The sequence below is a fragment of the Taudactylus pleione genome, unplaced genomic scaffold, assembly GCF_031769625.1.
Source record: "Taudactylus pleione unplaced genomic scaffold, aTauple2 ptg000026l, whole genome shotgun sequence".
In the NCBI taxonomy this organism is placed as follows: Eukaryota; Metazoa; Chordata; class Amphibia; order Anura; family Myobatrachidae; genus Taudactylus; species Taudactylus pleione.
Window position 1 is genome coordinate 31,014,666 of NW_028284428.1, and position 26,379 is coordinate 31,041,044.

The window sequence follows — 26,379 nt, forward strand, 5'->3', positions numbered from 1 at the left end:
TATATCCTCATACATCTAGCATCAATATGCCTGACGCAAATAAGCGTGTCAGGGAGGTGTAGCTTACCATCTTTTTCTTTAAACTGTACATCTTATTAACATCGCAGACACCGCAAAACACCACTCAAAGTGTACTAGAGATACTGGGCTGTGACTTTAATCACACAGGAATTAAGGGTCTATCTACTAAGCAGTGTTAGGAGACAGAGTGAAAAGTGATAAGTCTGTGATAAGGTTCCAGCCAATCAGCCCCCAACTGTCTTTATTCAAACACAGCCTGTGAGATAGCAGTTGGGAGCTGATTGGCTGGCACATTATCACAGACTTATCACTTTTCTCTCTGTCTCATAACACTGCTTAGTAACTAGACCCCTTAGTTTTAAACATGCATAAAGTCGCAGATGAAGTGCAACAGTACTTGGCATGAGAAAAGGCTACTGTCGCTGCATCGTAGCACTTCATATAGAGATTCAGACCCATTCACACACAGATGTACAGTACAAATGTCGCATAAAATTGATCAGTGTAATCTAGTAGCTTTGTTGATTCCAGTTGGTTTATTTTAATGAATAAGATGCACATATTGTGCAAGAAAGTCACTTGATGTGGCCAAGTCACCAGGGACCTGGTGCACCGAGAGGGGCTGTTTGGTGCGACTGAAGCCACAGTCTATGAGGACACATTGGTACATGCTGTCTACAGATGCAGAGCTTTGGTACTGGTAAGTCTCCATCGTAGTCTGTTCACAATATTACTGTATTATTGGCCCAAGCAATGAAAGTATAGATGGCCTGATTCAGCATAGATTGCAAACGCTGCGTTCGCACGCACCTGCCCGATTTTTGCAATCTGTGCATGCATATGCATCGCATTGCGCATGCGTGGACCAGCCACTACAATCGGGATGTGATCACAGTGAGAACGTAGAGGAATGCCAGAGTGATTGACAGGAAGTGACCATTTGGGGGTGGTGACAGGGGGTGGTCAGAGAACCGCTGGTGTGCTTGTGTGTTTGAACGCCATTACAGGGGCGTAAATAATTAAGCCCCTACAATTGCATACACAGCCTGAGTACTCATTGCGTGCAGGAAGTTTAGCCATTTGTGAGTGAGAGTCAGGTCAACCACAACTGTGCTTATGGGTTCGATGTTACCGATGTTTTCACTGTCTTGCTAACTATTGCGGATTTATGTAGTGCTAGGCGTCTGCATCTTGTGCTATGGCGGCATTGCAATTGCATTCATTTGCATCATTTTGCAACAGACAGGTGCGTGTGAACTCAGCGTTGCAATCCGTGCTGAATCAGGCCAGAGTACAAATGGCAAATGAGTAAAAACAATGCCACAGAATGAACCAGACTTCATAAGAGAAGCAAAGTGATTGCAGCTTTCAACTCAAGATCCTTACATTTTAAATTGTGTGCAATAAATGTAATTTCAAATAATGTTGTTACATATTCTGTGTTATTTTAATTTGAGAAAAAAAGAAGGAAATTATTTGGAAAAAAAGGTTGAGTAAAAACTCAATTAAATTGCTGTATAAAGCAAAATAAAAATTAAACCAAGAAAAATAGCTATTGTGGTTGAATATATACTTAACTGTATATACTCTCAAGAAATGTCTGAGTATATCCTCTAGTTCATAAAAATCACATGACAAATGATATAATTATTTATGTTACCAGTTTATTTATGTTACACATCAACCATTCGACCATTTTAAAAGTTATTATTACATAACTGATTGCTATTATCACTTTATATAACATCAATGATTAACTTAGCAATACAGGGGTATGACAACACATGCAAATAATATTAACAACTGATAAAACACTCCTAGTTTGTTCTATATTCTTGCTGTGGTGAATGTCATTGTTGTTGCAAAATTAGATAATTTGACAAAATTAGAAGAAAAATTCTAGCAAGGTAGTTAATCCTCCTTCTGTTCAAACAATAATTACCAAAACAACTCCTGTGCTTCTTTGTGGAGAAGAGTTTTCTTTGTTAATACATGATGGTTATTTATTGACATTGCCTAAAGGTCCAATTCTGCTTAAAACAATTGCAAGTAATCATAGGTTTACATAATTGACTAACTGTCACTGCACAGATATAAGTTAATTGCTAATGTTAGCTGTGGACAGAATTTAACTATCCTATTAACATTTTGTTTTAATATTAAACAATATTTAATCCACTACAGACACACTTGATATTGTTAACACCATGCTTATTTACTGTAAATGTAAACTTTTATGATGAGAGAACATCTATTTGCATAATGATCAACATGTGTGGCTTGGACCACTGCCTGATTATGGGGTCTATTTACTAAGCAGTGTTAGGAGACAGAGTGAAAAGTGATAAGGTGCCAGCCAATCAGCTCCTAACTGCCATCTCACAGGCTGTGTTTGAAAAATGACAGTTGGGAGCTGATTGGCTGGCAGCTTATCACTTTTCACTCTGCCTCCTAACAATGCTTCATAAATAGACCCCTATGTGTCTGAAGTGTGAGCTTCTCTACAAAAATAAATAAATATATTGACATAGCTCAGGGGTGTCTCAAAAAATTGTCTACTACATGATGGTACATATTAAAATTTAAATGTATTAAAAGGCACAAATGAACACAGAACACATGAATCACCACATGATAATATACCTGAAGTTCTTTTTCACACAGCAATTAAAAACAAAGTGAAAATCCACATGAATATGATGTATAATTGAATAGTGGTTCTTCATCTCACAGCAGTTAATTTAATTAAGATATTAATATGGAACAATAGAACTTAAGTTTTGTGATATGCCTTAATTTTTGAATATATTTGTTGATCTTCCTTCTATAACTTGAAGGCAGAGATCATGTCTGCATATGATTCATACTTGCTGACGTCTGCTCTTCTCCCTCCGTGAGGGGCAGCCAAGTCAGTGAGGGGGAATTAGTGGCACAGCAGATTTGGGTGATGAGAGGGCATGACAACACAATTGGCCATCTGGACTACCCACTCCAACCACTAACAACAGAGTTGGTCCATCTCCCATGGTACTGCCAACTTACCAACTGAAGTGGGTGGGGCAGAGTTTGGATATCATGATTCACATTGAACTGCACCATCCTAGCCCCCACACCATAAAATGCAATAAATAGCTGCTTAAAGCAGCAGGGGGCAAGGCCATGATGATTAGTAGCTCCTTCACTCCCAGTAAATGCAGCGGATTGCAGCTATAGTGTTCAGTGGGAACACAATGAAAGGAATGTGGCACAATGCTTCTGCCCATTGAAGTGGATTGCCCCCTTTGGGACTCTTGGGGGGGAGGGCTTGATGAAAGTCAGCAAATATGCTGTATATCCTGTTTTATGCAATCCCCATTTTTGTTTGATCTGTATCATATTCTATATCCCACCAGAAATATTGTGCCCTCCCTATTCCTCAAATATATTTCCTGTAGTGTATACTCCCCCATTTTTAAGTTTTTGTTTGTACCCCCTCATCTTTATCTGTATGGTCTGTACTGTGCTGCCTCACCATTTGTTTGATTTGTATTGTTCCTTCTTTCCCACCCCAGTCTCTATGTTTTGTACTGTGTTCTAAATTCCAACTCCCCACCCCCATACACATACTGTACTGTACTCAACACATGTGAACTTACCTCATGCCTGCAATCCTCTCCTACTCCTCCAGTCCTGTCTGCCTTCACACTGCAGCCCTTCCAGTCATCTGCAATAAAGTGCTGACCAACAGCATGGTAGCATCAATACATCATGTCCAACACCAACAGAGTTGTGAGTACACCCACGCTTCTAACACCAGCAGAGGTGCAGATAAGGCACCAATTTCCATCTGGCGCCTTATCTGCATTAATTTCAAGATTGATCTATTTTTTATATTATCATATGACACAGCTACTATTAATAGCAACTTATGTATATTCAACTTTTTTATTACTCGACTTTTTATGATTTAGTACCACTAAAATCAGTGAACGAAAAATAATTTTAAATTATATATTTAAGATACAAATTTCCTAGTTGCCTAATCAAACACTGTAAAGCATTAAAAAAGATTGCAGGTTTGGAATTTTGAAGAAAATAAATAAAAGGATTTTAATGCTGAGCCATTAATTATGAAAGACAGTTAAAGGGTGGCGAGGATGCTGTGTTGACGCATGTAGCTGATGGTTCATTACACTGCATTGATCTCTATTTGCTGTCAGTACAACATTGCCTCAAGCACAAAGCAAACTATTAATGTACAGAGTAATTTTTCACTTATGTACTCTGTATCAGGAGACCTCAGTTTATCAAGGAATTATGCATATACTTAAATGTAAGACTTTAATGAACAATTTTTTTTTACAATTCCACTACTGTAATTGTATGCTTAACAAACTATCTAAAAATATAAATATATCATAATTAATTTCCAAATATGTCAAGTTGTTTATATATCACCAATATACTGTAAATATTTTTTTAGAGATCACCAATTTATTTTAATTTTTTTAAATCCTGTTTGATTCTTATAATTATTAATATTAACTTATTATTATGAAGACCCCACTGAACTAGTCCTAACATATTATACAGTGCTGTATATTGAGAGACTCATGATGCAAACAAATGGCATACTGTATTCAGTATTAGCAGCAAATAGAAGGTAAATATGGCCCTGTGCAAATGAGCTTACCATCTAGCAAGTGTGGGGAACACTTGATATGTATATTCATAGATATAGGCACTGTATTTTTGCTGTATACCCATATAATCTAATGCATTTATAAGAAGGGGAATTGTATAACTTTATGATGATTACTCACCTTTTTACTGATTTACTTATTTAAATAAAATATTCCAAGTATGAATGTAAAATGTCTTCAAGGCAAGTATACTACCAGCTTGAAATGCAGTTTGATATTACTGTTATTATTCTGCATACCGTAATGAAGCCTTTGATTTTCAATGTGGTTCATTCTGCTGAAATGTAGGGGTGAAGTGGGATATAGCACTTGCATTCATATTTTAATCCATCAGAATTCAAAAAAAGAAAAAATTGTAATAAAGAATAATCAAAAAACCAACAATAAGTTGGTTGGAACATCAGAATGCTCACTGACACTGTAGAAGATATTATTTCAGGAAATGAGTACAGGTTGAGTCTCCCATATCCAAAATGCTTGGGATATGGGACCAGGGGTATTTTGGATATCGGAATATTCCGTATTTTGGAATATTTGTATTAAATAATTAAATATCTTGGTAATGGGACCCAAATCTAAACACAGGATGCATTTATGTTTAATATACACCTTATACCCATAGCCTGAAGGTCATTTTATACTATATTTTTAATAAATTTGTGCATCAAAAATAGTTTGTGTACATACATGAAATTCATTTGTTTCATATACACCTTATACACACAGCCTGAAGGTTATTTTATACAGTATTTTTAATAATTTGTGCTTTAAACAAAGTTTGTGTACATTGAACCGTCCGAAAGTAAATGTGTCACTTTCTCAGTCATGCTAAAAATATTCCGTATTTCGGAATATTTGGATATGGGAGATTCAACCTGTATGCTGATCTACTTGTGTTACTGAGTAAGGGTAATATCATGATGTGGGAAAGGGTATACTGACAAGCAGAAAGACACTGAGGGGTCTATTTATCATCACTTAATTTCTACAAAAGCAGCTGGAAATTAACATTTTCACCTACTTTTATAAGGATATCTCCTGCTTACCTTACAGTCCCAGTCTGGCCTGATGTCCCCATACACTAGTACGTGGACCTAAATTCATCAAACTCTGAAACTACAATATCTTTGAAGCTTAACTGCAGGAACCTTCTAGATCTTCAAATGCTGTTTGCCCCCCCCCCCCCCCATTGTGCTCCTTCCCAATGGGAAGCGGTCCCAGGTGGTGAAGTCTGCCTCTTTTTGGCTCCCGTGTGAACCCCAGTTCATGCAGGTGCACTAGAATTGCTGGGTCAGACTTGGCAGTGCAAGATGGTATAGCAGAGTAAATGTACATACCAGCAGATACCCTGAAGTCACTGAAAATCCCAGTACTAAACCAGTGGGGTGGTTTATTTAGCAGTAACTTGAATGTATAGTCATACTCATAGTTATGCATGTAAGACTCCCAGCATAAAGCAGAGCTCTAGCCGGTGACACTATGTTGGAAGTGGCGCAGGATGCAAGTGATGAACAATGCTGTGGATGCAGTATATTGCAGGGTCTAAGGGGTCTATTTATCAAGCAGTAATAAGTGTGGAGAAGTGGAGCAGTGAAAACATTGCCCATAGCAATTAATCAGCTCCTATCTATTATTTTATTGACTGTACTTGATAAATGCTACTTCAAAGCTGATTGGTTGCTATGGGCAACTTCTCCACTCTTTCACTTCTCCACACTTGTCACTGCTTGATAAATAGACCCCTCAGTGAGCTAAGTGAAACATGTCCATGTTCCACTGTGGCACTATAACACAGTGACAAGATGGCACCATGTATGTGTAGAAGTACAGACTGCGGCCAACTTAGTTAGGGAATGAAGACTTCCTGAATGAGCCAATATGGAGACTGTGCAGTGGCTTTCTATCTGCTTCAATCAGATTGATGCTATATTTATAAGGGTCTTGTGACTTTTTTAGACTCTTCTTGTTAACCCAAGTACTAAGCTCCCAATAATAACTTACATAAATGAATCCGGAAAGTAAACTAATATTCTTGGTGCTAATTTATCATTCAAATTCTAAATGATAAGGTATTGTTACATCACTTCATACTGGAGGAGCAAAATTATGTATTTATGGAATCTGATACAGCAGAAGAGTAAAAATAAAAAAACAAGGATCAAGAAGCAGGACAAAAAGCTGAGACCCAGTGGACATGTCATCAATGCTCTTCTCACTGTGTAGGAATAACCAACCTACAAATGATGTCTGTCTAATTGTCAGTCACTAATTCTTTAGTTAAAAAATGACCTCCCTCTTAACATGGCTAACTGCTAGAGCAGAGTGAAGAGAACATGATGCTTAGATTTTGTTAAGTATAGTTATATCATGTATGTTATTCAGATTAGGAATACAAAACCTTTAAATATATTAATATCAAGCAATGGCTTTACTTGCTCTTTATAGTAGCTCATCATCAGCTGGCCAATCTGACAGGAATTTAACAGGCTAAGGGGTCTAATTACTAAGCCTTGGATGAGATAAAGTATCAATCAATCAGCTGCTAACTGTAATTTCTTAAACACAGACTGTGGTTATGACAGTTAGGAGCTGATTGGTTGGTACTTTATCTCCATCCAAGGTTTAGTACATAGACCCCTTATGTTGGTGTAGATCATAATTCTGTGGATTCTCTGGGGTTTTCTGGATCAGGGGCACTGAGAGGGGGGGGGAGGGAACAGAATACCCAGGCCTGGGCTTCCTGAGGGGCCTGGGTCTGGCACCGTCCCCCCCTCCCTCACAGCACCCCAGCACACAGCATGTGCTGAGCTGCAGTGGAGACTGCTCGTGGCTGCTGAGCAGCAGCCACAGCAGTCTCCTATGCCTGCAGGGAGAGCGATCACACTGATCGCGCCCCCCTGGATTTGTGCCGGGTTGAGGGGACTCAGAGCGCCCCCCTCCCCAGCATGCAGCCGGGCCCACCACGGCTCTCGGCGGGCCTGTTCTGGATACCATGGTCCTAATGCTGCCTGTTGGACACTATATAAAATAAAACATCTTCCCTTAATGTCAGTGTTGAAAATATCACAAGTTCAAATATCAAGAATAAAGTGTGTGCAATTGCAAGTAAACAGGATTAAATTAATTTAGTTTCATTTCACAATTTGGTCTATCCAGACACACTAATGTTGCCGTGTCCTGCTATCCATGCACAGAGTGTAATATTCAGCCAGATTTGATGACTAAAGTAAAAGATAAAATTAGCATATTCAAGTAATTGATGTTGTTAAAGCCCTAAATGTGAGCTTCAAGTGCACTCTATATCTATACAAGCAAATAGGCACATGACACATGTTGAGTTTAGAGAGTATTGTGCCAAGTGAATATTTTTTCCTATTCATGTCTAGTATGCATCTATTTTTAAATTTATACTCTCTTTAATTAAAATAATATTAGGATGCTGGTATGTTCCTGAGGAAATATAATACCATTCACAGATGTCATTACTTGAAATGGCCTTACGTACATAACAAGCAACCCATGCCATAAAACCAAATAGCCACTCAAAATGAATATGGCCAATCTTTCCGCTTTCACTCACCCCAGAATTACAAGGAATTTGCATAGTTTCATTCTTTTTTTTAATTGTTTTCATTTTAATACTATATATCATAATGTTTTTTTGTATGCCTTAAGCACTGTGACAATTTTGTCATATTAAATTATATGTACTTCTGTCTTTGTGGTCTTGATTATTTCAGGTACTAGATGCTTGGTTATTAAATGCTGCATAACTTAAATTCATAAAACTGATAACTGGTTATTTATTTTGGGTCATAGTTGGGAATTAGTTAGTAAGTAAAAAATCATGTAAAATTCTTCTTGTGGACACATTTTGGAGATGGCAGTATTTGTAATTCAAAGAATTATAGGGTACGTGAGGTATAAAAAAGGAAATTTTAATAATTTTTAGATAGACCCTTTGTCACACGTTACACAGGTTCAGCAGCGGCTAAATTTTTATTTTTTTTGGCCCACTATCATAGCCCCACCCCTTTTGTAATATTATGCTGCAATTGCCCGGTCTGTGAAGAGAAGGCAGAGCCTGTTAGATGCAGTTCTATGAGAATCGCATAATTTTGGTCCCAACCGTTCACCATACTGTATATGTGCAAATTGCAGGATTATGCTGTCAGAGAACGGGGGCCTAAAGATGCAAGGTGGCTAGCCCCACCTCCAACAACAACCCAGAGTTATCTCAGACTTGCAAAGTGAAATAGAGAGTGAGTAATTGTGTGTGTTCTATATAATATAAATTATGTGTGTGCTATGCAGTTTATATATACGAGTATACAGAGCTGTAACTAGGTGTGTGCGGCCATTTTGGCTGCACAGAGTGCAGGGCGCTATGGATGGCAGAATCGCCACCGCACAGCCTCTGCTTCTGGCTACAGGGTGCCTGGAATGGCACCATGCAGCCAGCATCACTGGGGCAGTGCTGCCTGTAGCGTCCTTTAAATATATGTATATATATTCCATGTATATATATTCCATCTATTCCATATATATATATATATGGAATAGATGAAAGGCGGCACGTTTAATTACAAATAAACATCAGTGTTTGAAGAGAAGTTTTCAGAGTGCTGCCTTTCATCTATGCCTTATATCTGTGGGATTTATCCCTAAGGAGGGCACCAGAGCAGTTATCTAGCTTCAAGCAAGCAGTGCCGGGCTTACTGGATTAGTATATATAGCTTGACAAGGGTCCCAGAGTGGACTGAAACATCGATGCTGTTTCTATTTGCAATGTGAATAAATAAAACCTGCTATTTTACTAGAAGTCTGGTGAGTGCACCTCATTTTTTGTCTATATATATATATATATATATATATATACACAGTATATATATATATTTATATATATCCATAGACATTAAGGCTTCTTACACATGATCTGAAACTTCACAAAACCTACTGAATTTGTGCCACTCAAACTAAGAAAAGCAATGAAATTACGATCATTAAGGCTGACGCCTTAATGGACATGTTCTTTGCAAATTACAGATATGGTATGCCATCACACCCTGTGGTTAACTGCAGATTCAGCAGTCTCACAGAATGAGATTGCTGTCACTCACAAAATGGTGGAGCTGCTAATTCACAGAATTGTGTGTTCATTGGAATACACACATGCAGTCTATGCAACTGAGGTTTTAGCAGTTATGTGGCTCCCACAACCCACTCAGGGCTTGATTCAGAGCCACTCGTAAGCGGCCGCTCGTTCGCTCCGAGCGATGTTCGCACATCTGTGCATGCGTATGGGTCGTAATGTGCATGCGCCAACCAGTCATTGCAGTCGGAAATCGTGCGCTCGCAAAACAGCGAGGGCCTGCTAATTTGAGTGACAGAATGAGGCGTTTGTGGGTGGTAACAGGGGAAGGTGCTTGAAAACGGTGAGTGGAGATCCGAACGCAGGCATGCCAAACGGTCAAAACGGGCGTTTAATGGGAGTGCATAATTAGCAAAGCAGCGTCATCGACCATGTCACTTGGTTGTCTTTTAGCCTGAACTGCTCGCAGTGTTGCGGGAAGTAAAACCTACCACAAGCACTGCGAGCAGTTCAGACGCCTTTCGATGTACTCAATTAATCTAATAAATAGCAGAGATGACGTATGATGCGAACGGCCAAGGGGCGTCTTTATAAAATAGCGAGCGCATGTTTCGTTCGCTCGCTCAGACATAGAGGCGTCAACAGACCGCAAAGAGCGAGCACTCAATTTAAATAGCCGGCCCCTTATTCTGAACGACCGTTCGCAAATAGCGTCCGGCTCTAAATCAGGCCCTCAGTGCCCACAATCTTCCCATTCAATCACCATAACAATGTCTCTGGCTTCCAACATCCTTCTCATTTCATACATTTATCTCATTTAGAATACACATTCAGCTCCCTTATTTTTAAACTATCATACTCAGTCTATACATGTACACTTTCTTAACCTATATGCCTCCATGCTGCTATATATTCCCCAATCCATACTGCTGTGTGGTCTCCCAACTGTGATAGTCAGTGTTCCCTCAACAACACCAATCTGTTTTTCCCCATCCGCACTGCCCTGCATCCGTGCTTTCTCCACAGCCACGTTGCTATCTTTCTCTTATCTGTGGCACTCTTTCTTCCGTCATCTGCACTACTCTGGTCCCCACAACTGTGCAACTATGTCCCCCCCCATTGGCGGCACCACTCTGTCTTCCTCCATATCCACACCATTCTGTTTCCCCAATCGCTACTACTGTGTGGTCTCCGAACTGTGCTAGTCTGTGTTCTCTCACCCGCAGCAATCTGTCTCTCCATCCGCACTCCCCTGCATCCATGTCACTCTATTTCCTTCTGCAGCACTGCCTTCCCCTAAGCCACACCGTTCTGTCTTCCTTTCCTCTGTGGCACTTTTTCTTCCTCCATCTGCACCACTCTGTCCCCCCTAACTGTGGAACTGTCTCCACCCCCACCCACACTACTCTGTGTTCCTACCCATCCACACCAATTTGTATTCCCCAATCCCTACTGATGTGTGTTCTCCCATTTGTGTTAGTCTGTATTCCCTTATCTGCACCAATCTGTCTTTACCTATCTGCACTGCTCTGTCTTCCCATGTTCATGCCAATCTCTACACCCATCCATGTTGCTGTCCCCCCAAACTGTGCCACTCTGTTTCCCCCCCATCCGCACCACTGTTTTACTTTGTTCCTCCACCCTATCTGCACCACTGTTTTTCCCCCATCTGCATCATTTTGGTTACCCCCCCATGCCTTTTTGTCTCACCTATCCATACTGCTTTGTCTCCTCCCCCCATCCACACCACTTTTATCCCATCTGCACAGCTCTATTTTCTGCTTATACCTCAGTTGCATAGACTGCATGTGTGTATTCCAATGAGCACACAATTCTGTGAATTAGCAGCTCCACCATTTTGTGAGTATATGAGTGACAGCAATCTCATTCTGTGAGAGTGCTGAATCTGCAGTTAACCACATCTGTATTGTGTAAGGAACACGTCCATTAAAGCGTCAGCCTTAATGATCGCAATTTCATTGCTGTTTTTTAATTTGAGTGGCACAAAGTCAGCAGGTTTTGTGAAATTTCAGATCATGTGTAAGAAGCCTTAATGGGACATGTACAACTGTAAGGTTGTTTGTCTATGGAATTTCATTGCTTTTTTATAATTTATTAACCATCAGGGTTTTGACGAGCAAACCAGGCCACCTGCAGGGCAGAAGGCCAACAAATAGGTACACTAACATGGGTGGAGAAGCAGACAGCATACAGGAGGTGTTTTAAGACTGCATGGGTGTGTGGGGCAGTGGCATCAGTGGAGGTGCAGATCAGTGGCAGCAACAGGCATGCACAGAAGCATCAGCGGGTGACAAAGGGACTCACTGGTGCTGGGCATGCACCTGAGATCAAATCAATAAGACACAGATGCATGGACGTATTAATGAGATCCACCAATGTATTGTTTTAAAAAATGAATGTGGAATATAAAAAATAAAATTACGTGCCTCCACAGCACAACCAGCATCAAGCTTTGGAGCCCCAGTGCTGGTTGTGCTAAACACAGGGGACAAACAACATAGGGGTTCCCTGTATTAAGCACAACCAGACCCAGGCTAATCAGAGCCAGTCTTGGTTGCCAAAATACAGGGGACGAGCGACATAGGGTTCCTCTTGAAAAAAACTGAATTTTCCCATAGAGAAATCCCGAGAGGGCATGGAGAGGGCTACACCTCAAAGTTTTTGGAGGTATGGAGATGAAATTTGGTACAGATAGATAGAACTGTCGCTTGGTGCTGAATGACAATTTTCAGGGCATAAACATAAAAGTGAGGATTTGGGAGTAGTTTAAATATCCATCTGGCAGTATTCTCTGACACTCAATTAGGACCACTTTTCTACTGTTCTCTATGGGGGTATTTAGGAAGGCATAACTCAAGGTAGGGGGCAAATTTATATTTTGGGTTTGTTTTATTAGGTAGCTATTGTTCCAGAGTAGGTGCTATTGTTGTTTAGGTAATTGAGAAAGATATAGTTTTTCAACTATTAGCTCACAAATCCGCCATTATAGAGATAGGAAGTTTCAACTATATGTGCAGCCTCAGTAGGACCCTCAATCAGGTGTACTCACCGTGGCTTCACTTGGGTGCACCAAGATGGCAGGTCAGTGTGGGTGGTAGTGACAGTGAGCTTGGAAGAAGGAAGAAGCCATAAGCTGTGGCCAGACCTGGGTGATAACAGGTGTTAGCTGCGGCTGGGACCCATGGGTGTTAGCAGCGGAAGTGGTGCAGGTGGCAAGACCTGGGGGAGGTAGCAGCAGACTGATACAAGCTCAGATCTGAACGAACTATGATACCTGTATTTAAATAAACACAGAAGCAGGGATGTGTCAGTGAGACCCATCTGTGCTTCTATGTTTAATTAAAAAAAAACCTGTGTAAAAAAAAAAGGTGTGGCCCCCCTCCCCAAAAACAACCAGCACCGGGCTTTGGAAAGCCAGTACTGGTTGTGCTAACTAAAGGGGACAAATGACATAGGGGTCCCCTAAATGAAGCACAACCAGCACCAGGCTTTTCAGAACCAGAGCTGGTTGCCAAAATACGGGGGCAAGGGGTGATGCTTTGGCTGGCGGGCCTGGTGAAAGGGCTTTCCTGACAGTGGCATCACCCCCCCTGCTAGAAAGAGTATGGTGCTGGTTCTGGTAAATACATGGGGACCTTATACATTTTTCCCACTGTATTTCTAGAACCAGGGTCAGCTCAGAGCCCAGTGCTGGTTGCGCTGAATACATGGGACCCCTATGCCATTTGTCCCCTGTATTTTGGCAACCGGGACTGGTTCTGAATAACCTGGTGCTGGTTGTGCTTCATACGGGGGACCCCTACATCATTTGTCCCCTGTAATTAGCACAACCAGTACTGGCTTTCCAAAGCCCAGTGTTGGTTGTTGTTTTTGGGGAGGGGGCCATGCCATTTTTTTTTACATAGGTTTTTTTTTTTAAATAAACACAGAAGCACAGATGGGTCTTACTGACCCATCCCTGCTTCTGTGTTTGTTTGTTTTAAACACATATGCAGGTATTACAGATATTCCAGATCCGTGCCTGCATCTGTATGCTGCTACCTCCCCATGTCCTAACGCCTGCACCACTGTCGTCCGCACTGCCACCGCCGCTAACGCCTGCCATCATCCTGGTTCCTGGTTTGCCCTGAAATTTTGCATGCTGCACCAAACGACAGTTCTACCTCTCCCTGACAAATTTCAGCCCAGTACCTCCAATAGATTTTGAGGTGTATCCCCTTAAACACCCTGCCCCCTCCTTCAGAATTCTCTATGGAGATTTCCGCTTTTGTCTATTCAGCCTTAATATAAGGGCACAACCGTGCCCTTATAATATATATACTGTATATATATATATGTGTGTGTGTGAGGACTCCCCCCCTACGAATGCTATGCTTGCCCCTGAATTTGTTCAGCTGAGGGCAGCATTTGATAGCTATCAGAATTCAAAGTCCCAGTTAGGATTCAAAGTTTTAGTGCAAATAGCATAATAGCTTTTCAAACTTTGACTCTTATCTATTGTTACATCTGCTGAATGACATGATAAAGCCATGGGATATCAATATACCTTAAGCAGACAGCATTAGAAAAATTGGTCTCTAGCTAACTACAATAGGAGATGCCAGGATTACTGAAGAGCCACGACATTAACATTTATCTGAAGAACAAATTACATTTACAGTGTAAGTATTTTAGCTATATTAATTTTATAAAGAGCGGGATAATTCTGTAACAATAGTAAATTGTCAGTGTACATTCATTAACATACTATACTTTGTTTCTAGCCTTTGTTTTTCAGAATTAGGAATACTTACTCATTGCTAGATTCAGCTAAATACATATTGTGGTATTCAGCAACAGTAAGCCATCTGCTCATATGGACTACCAAGCACAGCATCACAAAAACATCTTTGCTTGTGCCAGATCTTTACTGACAAAACATTCTATACTTCTTATCGTACGGCAATTGCCTGATGGAAGTGTCATGCAATTAAAAGGATTCTATCATTAACATTTTGTGTAATGATAATTATATAGTTGGGAATTGTACTTTCATCTTCTGCTTCATGTAGATTGTCATTTCCTTCTTATTTTATATTTTATTGTTTTTCTCTTGAAATACATTTCCAAAACAATTCTCACTTCTGTTGAAAAGTGAATACTCTATTGCTAAAAGGCAATTTTGGCTTAGAATATCCCCATTCATGTGCTTTTCAATCTGTATTGTCTCAGATGACTTAAGGGGAAATGTCAGCAATTCAATAAATGTAAATAATTTTTTATGAAAAAAGAATGTTTTATGTAACGCTTGATAAAAAAACGTTTTCAGCTCTGCAGTCATTAACCACTTAACTGACAAAATATTTTTCCCAAAATCAGTCAGAAATTGTCAATTTATTTATTTAATTCAATTTAGAATGTAGATTTATTATTATATAACGTAATTGTATTAAATTAGCACTCAGTTGTTCTTTCCCAGGTGTTTCTTATTTGTTAAAATAACATTTAAAATATCCCATCGTAGTATGGTTATTATATATGAAATTTTATGAACACCATAAAATGGTAATAAAAAAAGGCAATATAATGGTCCTGATCCTGATCCTTATACCAAAGATCCCTTTACTCCAATTTATAAGAGCAGTGATGTTTTCTTATAAGTGTTACTCATTTTTCATACAGTACATGAAACTGCCAACTCATCTGTTGGTAATGTCCTTACTTGAAACAAATTTGCAATATGGCACATCATGGTTTCTTTAAACTGTGTATTATGCCTAAATTCCAACATTTGTTTAGGTATTCATCCTCAAGGTTTACATATAGAGAAGACAAAGGAAATCCCTGGGAAGTACGTTCCAGATTTACAATTTATTGAACATACAGATGGGCCCATCTAGTTTGTTGATCATAGCGCAACATTCAGACTTCTGAGTTGCGCCTTGGAACGTTGCGTGATGGCTGTACTGTGGAGTTCTACATCCACGACATGTAATACACCGCTTAACCACTGGGTGGCGAGTGTGCCACTATTGACATATATACTACTGAATACCATACTGTAGAAGTGGAATGATATCCCTGACAAGTGGGCCAATCACGTTCACTCAGTGTATTTGCATGTTGTATGCTCGCACAACCAATAGTACTGTACAGTAGTGTTATTGCCGTGTTGTTATGATGGTATAACCGATGCATTAACAAGACACAAGCACAGCTTTCAATGAGAGTGGATGAATTATTGTTCACTAATGGTGGGGTTATGTGTTTACACATGTACTTGTATAAAATTTTAAATTATAGACACATTTTTATTATTATCAATATTATTATTATGCTTCCCTCACTTCGCCCTCCATAATGACAGCGGGTGGGTGGAGTGCACAAGGATTCAGTAGATGGATGTGAAATCCTTTTTGGCCTAGTGGTAGAGCTGTGGTTTACATTGCCCTTTGTCCAGGGTTCAAATCTCGCAGTCCAATATTATTTCGTAATCATGATTACTTTATATTCATTCCTCTATATATTTCTTTTACAAAGTACAGTGGTGGATCCATCCGCAATAATCAAGTTTCAGATGCAATAAAAGAGAAGACACAAAATCCAGCACTATTTAAATAATTATATATGTACTATTTATTAAAATTATAAAAAGGTATAGATCATCATATTAATCACATAAATAATCAGCAGATAAAATCCAATGTGCTTGTGGCAGCACACAAATATACCTGGAAACCAGAAATCTCTGCGCTAATAAATGTTATATTCTAAGAAGATCGATGTGAATGAAACACAACCAAGACAAAAACTATATTTTATATTTTTACTAATATTATTTCAGTTGACCGGTCAATATAGAAAACAATATACAAAGAACAATCACAAAAATTGAATCATTAGAAAATTACTTGAACATATCATATAAATATATAAATACCTTAACAAAATTGCTAGAGGAGGCGGATCCAAAAAAATATATAATATTATATATAAGAGCTCTTATAATCATCTAACTGGAAAATCATCAGACGCATGCACAGCTTTCAATGAGATTAATTATCCTGTGTCAACTATTTTTGTTTCAACCTTTTCACCAAACCGTAATCATAAAAAATTAATACCAATCTAAAAAATAACAGCATGCCGACCACGTTTGTGTTGACATTTTGACCAACCAAATTTAAAAAAAAAATGCATCATGTGTTGACCATTTTTGTGTCAGCCATTTTTAGGTCGACATTTTCACCAAACCCCATAACCAAATAAAAATATATTTAAAAAAAAATAAAGTGGCGATAATTTTAGTGTTGACCGTTTGACCAAACCCAAACCCTAAAAAAAAAAAATAATAATAAAAAATAAAATAAAAATCATGTGTTGGCTATTTTTGTGCCGACAATGTTTGTGTTAACATTTTGACCATGATGGCAATTTGTACCAATCGATCCATACTGTAGAAGTGGATGGATGTCCCTGACAAGTGGCCAAATCACATTCAGGACACTTTTGCAGTGTATTTGCATGTCACATGTTCATACAACCAATATTTAATAATATTGTAGAAGCTCCTTGAACGGGATGCATATCAGCACACATACAGTACTGTACAGTAGTGCAATCTCCATGGTGTTATGATGACATAACCGATACATTAGCAGCTAATAAGTTCACAATAGTGTGTCACAACTGCAAAATGCCAAATCATTTACAGACGTGTACGTACAGTATACTGTAGTACTGTAACTTGCTGTAAAAGGGATGCAAATATATATGTTTTAAAATAAAAGTAGGTACATTGTTTTACCTCCCCACACTCCCCCCAGGTGCTTCTCAGATCCATTTACAATAGGCTACATAACTTGTAACTTCAGGGCTAGATATGCAATTCCCCCACCACACCCACCAAACAAATAAAATTCATGATTACAGTGTACATCACTGTGTTTACCTTCCCCCAACTGCCCAAAAATAGGTGTGCCAAGCTTGTGGCATCATATTCAAAAAGAATTGAGGCTTTAATTGCTGCCAAAGGTGCATCAACAAAGTATTGAGCAAAGCCGTGAATACTTATGTACAGTACATCCAGAAAGTATTTACAGCACATCACTTTTCCACATTTTGTTATGTTACAGCCTTATTCCAAAATGGAAAAAATTATTTTTTCTCCTCAAAATTCTACACACCATACAAAAGATTTGCAAATTTAATAAAACAACTAAGAAATCACATGTACATAAATATTCACAACCTTTGTTCAATACTTTGTTGTTGCACCTTTGGTAGCAAAATCAGCCTCAAGTCTTTTTGAATATGATGCCACAAGCTTGGCATACCTATCTTTGGGCAGTTTCGCCCATTCTTTTTTGCAGCACCTCTCAAGCTCCATCAGGTTGGATGGGAAGCATCGGTGCACAGGCATTTTCAGATCTCTCCAGAGATTTTCAAATGGATTCAACAGAGAATTTTGCCAGGTGCATTTTGGCAAACTCCGGGCGCGCTGCCATGTGCTTTTTACTAAAAAGTGGCTTCCGTCTGGCCACTCTACCATACCGACCTGATTGGTGGATTGCTGCAGAGATGGTTGTCCTTCTGGAAGGTTCTCCTCTCTCCACAGAATACTGTAGCTCTGAAAGAGTGACCATCGGGTTCTTGGTCATCTCCCTGACTAGGGCCCTTCTCCCCAGATCACTCAGTTTAGATGGCCGGCCAACTCTAGGAAAATTCCTGGTGGTTCTGAACTTCTTCCATTTATGGATGATGGAGGCAACTGCGCTCATTGGGACCTTCAAAAGGAGCAGATATTTTTCTGTACCCTTCCCCAGATTTGTGCCTTAAGATAATCCTGTCTCGGAGGTCTACAGACAATTGCTTGGACCATGCTTGGTTTGTACTCTGACATGCACTGTCAAGTGTGGGACCCTATATAGATAGACAGGTGTATGCCTTTCAAAATCATGTCCAATCAACTGAATTTACCACAGGTAGACTCCAATTAAGCTGTAGGAACATCTCAAGGATGATCAGTGGAAACAGGATGCACCTGAGCTCAATTTTGAGCTTCATAGCAAAGGCTGTGAATACTTATGTGCATGTGATTTCTTAGTTTTTTTATTTTTATTAAACTTGCAAAAATCTCAAAAAAACTTTTTACACATTGTCATTATGGGGTATTGTGAGTAGAATTTTGAGGACAATAATTATTTATTCCATTTTGGAATAACGCTGTAACATAACAAAATGTGGAAAAAGTGATGCGCTGTGAATACTTTCCAGATGCACTGTATAAGGAATGCCATAAGGCCTTTTTTAAATTACATTGTTTCCAAAGAAGTTGCATTTTGGTGCACGTGCACTGGTCTCATGATAGCATGGTTATTGCATAATTAATACAGCATAAACAGACATTTGTTAAGTATCCCATGTTAAAATATATACTGGTATACTGTATATGTTTCAGTGATCTCAGGTGCAGACACATATATTTATTTAAAATATATACTCACAAGGATCTCCAGATTTTAAACGGTGATGATATCTTATTATAGATTCAGACCTGGCTGTAATTGGGCAGCAGACAACATCGCTGCAATCATAAAAACTGAGCTGCGGCAGTGGCTTATACTCAATACCATCCATTATAACTAAGCCATATAGTATATCACTATTACTGATCAATAAAGATTGTGAAATAGTTACTATATTTATGATAAGGTTATGGATATATGCATAGTCATGTGAACTTGTAGGAGATAATGAGAATAACAATTGTCTTTAACTGAATAGATGTATGTCTATCTTCTACAAACTTCCTACCCATATCTCTAAAAATCATAAATAGATTTCAAGATATTAGATATATATTTATCTCTCCCAGTTCATGAGGTGATCGGTAGACAAAATTGCTACAAGAAAAAGCAATTATTGCGGTAAAACAATACATCTGGTAACAACTTTGTAATTTTTATTGCACAGTTGCAATTGTCATCGCAACAGGGATCGCTGTAAAATATATCAGTAATCTTTTTGCAGACTTGTTGGATATTATGACAAGACTAAACAGAATAATGGCATAGGATTGGGATGGCCAATAAAGTGGATATTTAAACAGCATTTATTTGTAACAATAATTCTTAAAAACAATAAATAATAAACAGACAAATAAATGAGGAGACCCCTTGGTTCTTATTTTAATTCATCTATTTATGATTTTTAGAGATATGGGTAGGAATTTTTATTTAAAGATTTTGCTTACATTTTTTGGTTTAACTTTATTTCACTTGCTTGAGCACATACATTTAATCATTTTAATAGATTTCAATTGTCAATCAGTGTATATGTACACCAATACAGACTTCTTTTTTCCAACTTCTTTGGAAATTATGTGCTTGACATGTATTTCCGTGGTTGCACCCCCTTATGAAATATAATAATAAAGATATATGAATTATTATCATATATTAGATACTGGGAGGGTTTATACTGACTGTTTTTTGATTAGAGATACAAAAAATTCCAATGCAGTGAGATACTTTTCTTCTTTTAAATTATACAGGCGTTCAGTCATTCTTATTTTCATACAAGGTTTTGTCTTTACTATATAAAATAAGTCACACTGACATTCAATGGCATATATTATATTCCTTGAATTGCAGATAATAAAATCTCTGATTTTAAAAATATATCCATTGTGACTTCTGTAAAATTTATTGTGGACATCTTAACATTTGTGCACATCTTGCATTGGCTATATCTATGGAAGCCCTTAGTTCTTATGAGTTACCTTTTTTCTTCATGTAATGCACTTCTGACTAATTCATTCTTTATTTTAGAGGCTCTTCGAGTGTCTCTAGTTATATGTTTATTCAAGAATGGATCTCTTAACAGTACATTTCGGTTTTTCTGAAAAATTATCTCCATATACTGTTATTGGGAATTATACGAGCTCGTATTTGATTATAAAAGCCCAATCAAATTTTGGGAGAGGTTTATTTTCTCATTATGCTTCTTAAATTGCAGCATACTGTTCTTTCAGCATTATTTACTTTTTATTTTGCTGTATTAATTCCTTTCTTTGAATATATTTTGAATATAAATAGTGACACAATTCTATTGATCTGTTGTCACATCACTGATAGTTCTGAACAATATCTTTTTAACCATTTAAATTGTCCCAAAGGAATAAACTTTAGTCAGTTTTGATGGTGTTCACTTGTTTTATGGTTGTATGATTTGGAGTCTGTTGGCTTTTTACAGGTTTTAATTTGCATTACTCCTTCTGTAATATAAATACTTTTATCTAAAAAGATTTCTTTATTACTGATATTAAAAATGTATTTAATATTAAATCATTTACATTCAGAGTTACAAAAATCAACCAAATAATTTATTTTACCTCACCAGATAAAAATATGTTGTCTATAAAACGTAGCCAGCACACCAGGTTTGCGGCTATGCCATGATTAGACCAAATAAGCTAATTTTAATGTTAGGCCATGAAAAGATTATCATTGCTCTGTAGAAAAATGGGTCCCATTGCTGTACCAACTAACTGAAGGTAATAAGATCTATTAAAAATAAAGATAATTGTTATTTAAATAAAATACTATATTACATAAAATCCTTAATTGTTTCTATTTGTTCCATGATATAAGAAACAGACTCTAATTATTTTGTAGTTTCAATAATTATATAAGGCTTATTGATGTCTGCAATGACTAGGAAATATTCTATATCCCATTAACTCTTTCAATAAAATCTCCTGTGTTTTTGATGCCCATATAATTTTATATATAATTACTATAATATTATGTGATTTTTCTTCTTTTATTTTAATATATCATGGAGATAAGAAAGAGCTGAGGAAGAACAACTGAGTGCTAACGTAAAACCATTAATTCATGGTATTACTATTAATACGTCTGTATTTTAAAAAAAAATGTTTATTTTTTCTTATGGTAATATACAGCTGCTGGTTCTGTATGTACATTGAACATAGTCTTTCAATCCTTTATGTGTACTAAATTTATCATGTCCTTTTAAAAATATATTTAAATATATATATATATATATTTTTTTAAAATATACCTAGGGGATGTATTGAACACCCTGTGTCCATTGATCCCTAATGTAAAATCACCTCCCACCACCCAGTGGAAATAGACCCCCCATGGCAAAATATCCCCAGCAGTATCATCCCCTGGCCCCCTAATGGTAATAGAGTCCAGTTTAAGAGTATTCACCCCAAGTGTCAATGATCCCCCTACTGTATTGGTACCCTCAACCCCATGTGTCAATTTATATAGCGTTGTATATTTTTAGTATATTCCTCCCCCCAGTCAAAAATCCTTTTGTTGGACATAACCCATCCAGCTACCCCACCAGTGCCTGAAGATATCTCCCATTACTTCCACACACCCTGTTCCATAGCCACACACCCTCATATAATTACAGAGCACAGCTGAGCTTGAGGCAGAGGGGACTGATCCCCACACCAGAATGCCATTTACATGGCATTCTGGTGTGCATGTGTAACAGAATGTGATATCACTCATGGGGAAGAGGATTCAAAATGCACATGTGCACAATAAATTTCCTCCATAACAGATGGGGATGCAATGAGATGCCAGTCACATGGGATACAATTGTGTCAGAATTGTAATAGTCTGTCCTCAGTCTGATTTTGAAATCTTTCCTTGAGTCTAAGTTTGCAAGCTATGCTGTAATTATTGATGTTCCGCTAAAATTAAATGTAATGGGTACAAATGTTAAACCGTTAGTCAAAAAAGATTGCTCATGTGGACTTAATGTGAAATTCAAAATATTAATTATCATGTCTGGGGGCTTTATAGTGGCTTTCTTATGTTTATTGGTATTGCACTACCTTGGGTGTGGCCTGCATTGTTTGTGGGCAGTGGATCTAGTGATCTCACAGTAACCTGGGAAATTGAGGCTGGGATCCTACAGGGTTATCAAAAAATTCCCTCTCAGTGGATGACATCGAAAGATGGTCTAATTGACTTAAACCTGTTCTAAATCCACTAAACCCAAGATTAGGCATATCATTATCTTTGAACCAACCATAGACTCTATGGTATTTATAATATTTTTTCACCTTATAAAGTTTGCTTCTTTTGAAGGTAATCAAATAATTGCAATACTTATCCACCTGAGCTTTTAATTTCACTAATCACTCCTCTGATTTATCATTCTGTAGTATCAGTATTGAATCATATGAATAGGATGATGAACCATACTGTTCATAAACTGTTGAGAGACTGAAATACAACCTTAAATTTATGAAAAAGCAGTCCTTAGATAGCCTTATGATAGAGACATGCATCAGTGAAATAAAGAGACAATTTGATAATAATTTATATAGAATTCACGATGGGGAGCTACTCCATATGGTTTTTAAAAAAAACTTGATAGAACCCTAAAATTGGCCTTACAGAATCAATGGATTTTTAAACAACAGTTTGATTTTTTGTTTACACAATTTCCAAGTTGTCCAATTATTTATACCTTGCCAAAGTATCATAAATCCCTAGGGATCTTCACAGGTTACGCAATAATTTTGTCAAGACACTACAACCAGTGGCTATGTTTGTAGATTTACACACATTTTTTTTATAACATCCAGAGCTATGTGAAGGACACTGGTGATGTCATGGACAGCCTCTCTGAGATTGTGGTTAGTAATAACAAATATTTAATTATTGCTACTATGGATCTAGAATCTCTCTATTCTGCTCTACCTCATAATTCTGGAATAGATAATTCTGGAATAGATGCTGTTAAATCACCATTACAGTATCATAACAGTAATCAACCTTTTGAATTATTGATCAAAGTTTTGGAACTTGTTCTGATGTGCAACTATGTTAGATTTAATAGATGGTAATATCTACAGACCTCTGGGACTGCAATGGGCAGTAACATCACCCCAGCATATACAAATCTATTTACAGATGATGTAGATTATGAACAGCATTACAATATACCAAAGTTTGGAGATAGTATCACTCATTATAAACATTTTATAGATTAAGACTTCATTCTATTGTCAGGTTGTGCTGATGTTAAAGGACATAAATCCTCTTGTTCCACCAATTAAATTCAAAATGACTTCTGATTTTAAAGAAATTTATTTTTTTTGATGTCACCATTTCTGCCACTGACTCAGGGTATGGGTACAGACTGTTTAGAAAGGACAGCAATACTCTTCTGAGTTTGGACAGCCACCATCTACATCAACTTATAGAAAGCCTATCTACATTGCAAATTATTTGGGGGCTCAGAAACAATTCAGACTCTAACACCAGAGAAATTCAAGTGAAGGAAATGTTCAATAGATTCCTGGAGAGAGGATATCATCCACTGGTGGTGAAGAGATGACTCAAGAAAGCACACAACAAGTTTAGAGATTCCACACAATGTAAAACTCTGAAATAAAATTTAGTTCTTTTTGACGACCTTCAATACTGGCAGCTTTGCAACTCATGCTGCAATTAAACAACACTGACCTACTTTGAAAGGATGTGTACCTAAAAAAACTCGAATTGCCTACAAAAGATAACCTAACTTGAGGGACATGCTGATGCATCCTGACATAAGGCCCACTAAAGAGTGATATTTGGCTTCCAGTGAAGAAATATGGCTGTTTCAGTTGTCTGGATAGTGGGTATACATTTCAATCATCCAAATACTGGAAAGATTGGGATAAAACATTGTTTGTCATGTTTATATGACTTTGAAATATACATACTGATTTGCCCCTGTTCATTAGTCTACATTGGAAAAACTGTAAGACCATTCAGCGATCATAAGACCAGATTGGCATAGGTATCTCTGATAAACCAGTGACAAGTTATCTTCCCTAAGATGCATGTTGATTGACAGTGTTGTAACATCAAGTCATGGTGGAGATAGAGCTAAACTATTTCTTCAGAGGGAAACAATATGGATTTATTAGCTGGACACTTTCAGTGCAAGAAGACTAACTTAACCAACCCATATGAGTATTAACTAATGATGGTTCTTTATAGATTATTTTATTTTTTACTTTGTATAATGTATATTTTTCATATTTTTTCTTTTCTTTTTTTCCTTTCTGTCTGTATCTCCTCATTACATTTTTGTGCCCATACTAGAAGAATTGTTATTTTGATTCATATCTTGACATACTATTGAGTGGTGATTTGCTATTTTTTGCTATATAGTAATATAGTTGGCAAATGCTTGTTCATTCTGTATGTATCTCTTAGTTTTTGGTATAGACCTATAGGATGGTATTGTATATGTAAATGATATTGCTCAATGAGACAGAATCTATTGTTTTCAGTTGTAAGCAGACCATGGGAAGATGGCAATCTGTGCTGAGACACATAATGCCAAGCTGAACTCCTAAGATCCAGGACACACGCTGGTAGTGGTCCACATGTGCTAAATACAGGAATACAGCACCGTGACTGCAGAAAGCTTGCATGCCACGTTGGGATGCAAGCTGTCAAAATATGATGAGACTGGCTGACTTTGTATTGGATAATAGAACTAGTGATGCATATAATGTAGAATGCTGCAATATCCCCAGGTGGAGCGCAGTACAGAGATTGCCGCTCTCCTTATTTGTAACACTTTTTTATATATTTACTGTTCTGTATCAATATACATTTAGCTTGTGTGTTTTGTACCTATTTCCTTTTATGTGATTGTTTTTATGAACCACATGCACTTTATTCTGCTATAATTGTGGACTCTGGTCCAGATGTGTCCATTTCAAATTCTCATGGGGGATGTGTTTTGTTTAATTGGTGGGTGGGTATTTGGGGCATAAAGGGGTATGAATACCATTAGTCACTATTTAGCTCTGCAAGTCGCTTAAGAAAGAATTGCTTTCCAGTCCAATCATGTGGTTCCAAAGCACAAAAAGTTATTTATGTAAAAGGGATAACACGATGTAAGATTTAACAATTAGAGTAAAAAACAGTGAAAAGAGTACAGCCCGATACATACGCGTGTGCACTGGTCCCAGTATACAGTCATCAATCCAGAAGTCTGCGGTCGCTAGAAGATGTGTGTACACTGAGGTCAGGTCACAGCTTATATACCTTACAGGTTTCAGAGTTAACAAAGGGACAAATTGACAGGTTCTCATTGGTTCTTGCTTCTGGTCAATCTGGTCACTGGTTAGTTCATTCGGTGTTATCAGGAGTATGGGTCAATCCTCCAATGGTCACATTGTGTAGCTTCCTGCCGAACAACTGGTTAAAACTGGCTACAACACTGCATACTAGTAATAACATTCTATTCAATAACTCCCTATCATCCATAACTAGCGGACGCATGATGCGACTTCTTTGCCGATAGAAACGGATGTCTGCAAATAAACAAGGATTTAGTATGGTACCAAACATGACATGTCCACTGTAATCTGAACCTTAGATCTCCTTTAAGTACATCTCACATCATAATTAAAAGATAACAATACCTTTAATATCTCTGGTTATTAACTATAATGTGTGGGAACCATTTTATATGTATGCGTTTGCATATGTGCATCTGTGTATTGAAATATTGAAATAG